Source organism: Ananas comosus, linkage group 4 (assembly GCF_001540865.1).
Source record: "Ananas comosus cultivar F153 linkage group 4, ASM154086v1, whole genome shotgun sequence".
Taxonomy (NCBI): domain Eukaryota; kingdom Viridiplantae; phylum Streptophyta; class Magnoliopsida; order Poales; family Bromeliaceae; genus Ananas; species Ananas comosus.
In genome coordinates this window covers 3,003,983-3,009,534 of record NC_033624.1, presented here as the reverse complement: position 1 = coordinate 3,009,534, position 5,552 = coordinate 3,003,983, and the positions used below count along the sequence as shown (strand labels likewise).

The 5,552-nt window shown below is 43.8% G+C and overlaps 1 long non-coding RNA gene across 1 annotated transcript; it reads right to left on the bottom strand.

Moving 5' to 3' along the window:
- Positions 3,544 to 4,815, bottom strand: LOC109709720. The gene is made up of 3 exons (XR_002216205.1): positions 4,549 to 4,815; positions 4,336 to 4,443; positions 3,544 to 4,028 (listed from the first exon to the last, which is right to left on the bottom strand). It is a non-coding gene; the product is annotated as an uncharacterized LOC109709720 (long non-coding RNA).

Here is a 5,552-nt window from a genome sequence, read left to right as displayed (position 1 = left end):
CAGATTCGGTCCACTTTTTCACCAAACTGATCAAAATACCCTTTTTACTTTTTCTCTTTCCTCTTTCTCTCTCCTCTTCGTTTCTCTTATTCTTTTTTTTTTCTCGCCGGCAGAGCGGAGGCGGAAACGGTCCGTCTCGCCTCTCACCCTCATTCTCTAGCCCTCGTCCTCGCCCTCGCCCTTGCCCTCGTCCACGTACCCCCCACCTTCCTCGCCTCCAACCTCGCCAAGGTCGCGCAACGACTTTTTTTTTTTTTGCTTTTTTCTTTCTTTTCTTCTCCGACCTTCTCCACCGTCCTCGACGACGATGTCTGCGTCGTCCTTCTTGTCCTTCCCCGCCCTTCTCATCGCTCCCCTCCTCATTCTCCTGCCGCTCCGACTACGATGCATCTCGCCGGCGCCGACGTCGACACTTCGTGGAGGTTCGACTGGCGCCTACAGGCTCGGAGCGTGGGGGTCCTTAAATGCAGGGGGGGGGGGGGGGGGGGGGGGGGGGGGGGGGGGGGGGGGGGGGGGGGGGGGGGGGGCGGGGGGGGGGGGTCTCCCACAACATTCCGGCCGCCGGCGACGGGGGGGGGTGGGGGCGGGGGGCGGGGGGGGAGGGGTGGGGGGGGCGGGGGGGGGGGGGGGGGGGGGGGCGGGGGGGGGGGGGGGGGCGGGGGCGGGGGGGGGGGGGGGGGGGGGGGGGGCGACTGTCGTCGCCGCGACCGTGGCGTTGCAGGAGAAGGTGACTAAAAAAACAATTATAGCCACCAAAAACCAGAAAAAATAAATAAAAAAATTATTAGAAAAGAAGTGATGAACATCAAGATTGTATCGTTAACTGCAAAGAAAAAATTAAAGGTAAGGTTGCATATTTAAGATGGCAAACTGCAGCTTTACAGATGAAAATACACTCTTTAACGAAAATTAAACCTTTGAGAAATATTTACACTGTTTTTCTCTTATGTACACATCTTTCAGATGTAAATCTGCATCCCAATTAAGATGAAAGTTACACTCTTTAAAAAAAGTTGCCAACTGTTCTTCTCCTCTTGTTGCACCACCCCTCCTCTGTTACAGCTATTTCTCATCCTTAACTGCACCTTTTAAGATATATTTTATACTAGCTCTCCTCTCTGTTGCACCCATTTCTGTGTAGAATAAGAGAAAAAATAGTGCAACAAGAGAGAAACACGTGCAAGAAGGAAGAAAACTGCACTGTTTTAAGAGATAGTATATACTGTTTCTGGGCAACGCCTCGGACCGGCCCGCGCAGCCCCGCCCCCCAGCCTCTCCCTTGTTTGCCAACCATTTTCTGTATACAATCAGAGGAGAAACTAGGTGCAACTCAAGAGAGAAACTGCCCTGTTTTAAGAGGATATATTACTATTTCTTCTCTTTGTTTTCCCTCTTGTTCACCATTCTATTAAACAATAGGAGAAATAGTGCAACAAGAGGATGAAACAATGCAATAAGAGAGAAATCGCACCCTTTTAAGAGATATTTATACCGTTTCGTCTTCGTTGTTGCCACCATTTCTGTGTAAACAAGAGGGAAATGTGCAACAACGGAAAACAATAAGCAAGAGGAGAAAACAGTATAATATCAACCTTAAAAGGCATGCAGTTTAAGAATAAAAAATAGTATACATTCTTCGTACAAAAGAATCATACATTTTTATCTTAAGCAGCAAGTCTTAATCTTAAATAGTGCCAACTCTTAATCTTTCTTTTTGGTAATTAACGATATAATTCTTTCATCCCTTCATCATTCTTCTTTATTACATCTTTTATCTTTATTTTTTTTTCTGTTTTTTCTATAATTTTTTCGTTGTCACTTCTCTGCCAACAGCTACGGCGCCGGCTGACGACGCCGCTAAGGACCCCCCGCTCCGAGGCCTGTAGCGCCGCAGTGACCTCTACCCGGTGTCCGACGTAGGCACGGCCGACAAATACAACTCGTCGTCCGAGGCGGCAGAAAATGAGGGGGAAGAGACGAGAGATGACGAAGGCAGGGGAAGGGCGACGAGGCGTCGTCGTCGGAGAACGGTGGAAAAGAAGTCGGAGAAGAAAAGAAAGAAAAAAGCAAAAAAAAAGTCGCCGGCCGCGGCTTTAACGGGTCGGAGGCGAGGAAGGTGGAGGGTCGCATGCGACGGGCAAGGGAGGGGAGACAGGTCATCCAGGGTAGAGTGCCCGAGACGACCGTTTCCTTGCCTCCGCTCGCCTCCGCTCTACCGACGAGAAAAAAAAAAAAAAACAAGGAAACGAAGAGAGAGAAAAGGAGGAAGAGAAAAAAGAATAAGGTATTTTGAGCTCCAGTTTGCTGAAAAGCGCACCGAATCTACAAAAACTGAAAGTGGCCCCGATCTTGCAAAAGCCAAAAATAAGTGAATTTTATGGCAAATTGCCGCCAACAAAAAAGCAAACCTAGCCTACTATACTACTGTTAAAAGATTTGTGCCAAAGATAGAAATAATAAAAATAGGTTAGCAAAAGTCTTCCCGAAGCCCATATGGACCTACATGCGGGAATCTGGCAGTAGGTACGAACAGCCTTAACGCTACTCCGTCCCATGAAATCTGAGGCGAAATAGTTGCCAACCAGGCTCAATGAGCAGGCATAATATACGTATTCCGGCGGAGTAGGAAAACTTAATCATGAAAGGACAAACCATTTTTTGAGCCTATAACAGGTGATCTGACCCACTCTGAAGGCATGCCCCGTCTCTCCTCTTCTCTCCTCCTCTTCAAAAACATATATATTTTTAAAAAATATTTAAATATAAGTTTTTAATTTTTAATTTTTTTCATGTAATTATATAATATAATTAATACAAACTTTATATATTTTTTGTTATTATTATTTTTTAAATACCAATTTATCTTCAAATAATAAAAAATTATTAAAAAATTTAATAAAAGAGTTTTCAAAAAGTTGGGTACAATTGTGTAATGTAAAAAATTATTTTTAAATTTATAATTTAAAAAGAAATTACCTCTTTTTCTTGAAAAAAAAAAAAATTTCTGAAAATAAAAACTGTAAGAAAAAAAAATTTTAAAAATATGGGCCGGCACGAAGTCCGGCCCGGCTCGTGCTGGGCTGGCCAAGGAGCCGGACCGGGCCTACTAGTATGAGTAAACAGGCCGGCCTGGTCCGGCCCGGATTAATAATCAGGTCGGGCCGGGCCGACCCTTAGCCAGAAGCGGTCCGCATAATGTCGGACGTGCCAGCCCGGCACAGTCCACATTACATCCTACCCACCATTCATTTCCAAGATTTTTTCCAAAAAAATTAAAAAAGATAGGGGGTGAACATAGGACCTTTCTACTTAGGAAACTGAGCTAGAGACGCTCACTGCTTTTGTCATGGACGAAGTCACTTATTACAAGGGGGATACCCCGCCTTAACCCCAAACAAGATTTTAGGGGAGTGGGGTTAGCTCCCCTATTTAATTTTTAATATAATTTTAAAATTATAATTGTAAATTGTAAATTTTAAAAATTTATAATTTGTAATCTTAAAATTAAAATTAATATTTTTAAATTTTAAAATTTAAAATATTAATATATTTCCCAGCATTAACGTTTGTTTGGATGTTGGAACTAGTTATTAAGCCATATCGTGTGCAATGAGGGAATATTCTTTTGTGATTCTAGAAGTTCAGGTTTTAGCTATTGTGACAACAGAATAACTCCGACCTTTCGCAACAGAATATCTCACTTCTTCATCGGATGTTTGCCAAGCTAAATTTCTAGAGCTGCACATTGCGGCAAGAAACCAAAATGAGGTTATAGCCCTCAGGAGCTGAATCTGCTATACGAAGTTTCTGGTTTCTAGCTGCAGTGCGAAGCCGTCCGGGAGATTTGAGAGCCACTAATACTTTGAAGAGATGGAGAAAAAGAAAGAGAGCTCAAACCTCGACCCCTGTTTGAGACTGAAAGGCAACGAGCGAATTCCTCTGCTCGGGCACGCAGTCCCTCGCCGCCGAATATAGTAGGCTGCGAACCTCCTCTTTGGTTTTCTCCGCTGCTGAATCGGGTGCGGCCTCTGCCACCATTGGCAACAATCCAGGACATTCAAACTAACAACAATTCTAAAGTGCCGAAAATAACAAAAAAAAAAAAAAAAAAAAAACTAAAACTCTAATTGCAATTTGCTCCACAAAGCTTTGATTTTGTGCAAAATAATTCACTAATATCTAATTGCACTGAAGTGGATCATTTCATTGAGGAGACATCTTTTCCACCAAATTACATTTACGTAGGTCGAATTCGAAAGATAATAAAAGAATTAGTGGGCGATTAAAAAGGGAAATCAAAAAATTGAAGCAATCGATGAGGACGAGAGATTTTACCGAGTAATTGATAGGCATTGCGTAGGGTCTAGCGCGAGGCGTCGATCGGCGCCAACACGTACTTCGCCGCCTTCTTCTTCTGCTCCCTCAGCCACTCCTTCGGCCCCGCTTCCGATCCCAAACCCAAAATCCAAATTCACGAATGCAAATTCACGAATCACCGATCAAATTAATCAAATCCTGAGGAAGAAGAAGGAGAAGAAGAACGCGTACGGATTCCCAAGGAGAATGCGGCGTCGGCGGAGGAGGAGGCGGAGGTGATGAAGGGGGTGGCGGGGGCGGCGGAGCAAAGGAGGAGGAAGAGGCGGCGTGGCGCCGTGGGAACGGAGTGTGCAGCGGTGCGCGGCGGAGGAGGCGGCGGAGCAGCCACGGAGCGGATTAGGGTTCCGACGTTCACGGTGGCCATTGTTATCGCGCGCGTGCGCTCCCTCTCTCTCTCTCTCTCTCTCTCTCTCTCTCTCTCTCTCTCTCTCTCTGCAGACTTTTTTTTTTGGGGGGGATTTGGGCCGGGCTTTGTGTGTTGGGCACGAGGAGGTAGTGGGCCCGGATACGAAGAAGTCGTTACAGGTCTCGAAGTCGGCGCTGTGTTTTCCCGTACAGTGTATACGTTGCCGACTTTAGTTGGTTCGTTGTGTACATCTTCGTAGCCCCCTAGCAGTAGTATTTTACCGTTTGTTTGAACCAACTTTTTCTAAGATTATTGTACCAAGAAAATTGGTTAGCTTTTTTTTTTGTTTTGGAAAAAAAGATTTTCGTATTGGGGCTGTTTTTTTTTTCAAAAAAATATAAAAAGAAATTCATAGAAAAAGTTTCCGTTGGTTTTGTTCCGAGCAAAAACTTGTGTTTTTGAGAAAAGGTCTTCCCAAATTTCATGGAACTGTGTGTTTTCTTTTTTCGATTTTGTAAGAAAACAAAAATACCAATGTTTTATAAAATTTGAAAACGAAAGTTTCAGAAAAATTAATTTTAGAAGTCCAAGTTTAAATTCTATTAAAAACTTGGAGCACGAGTGCGAGTACACAGAACCGACCGAAAATTCTATAAAAGGTTTTTTTTTTTTGGTCCTTATTTATAAAATCATGAGGAATTATACGCTCATCATTAATCACACACGGTATTAAAATCTGAATGCATGGGACCAAACCAACTACGTAGGCATTTATTCATGCTTAACACAAACTAAAAAACAAGGAAAAAAAGAGTACGTAGCACATGCC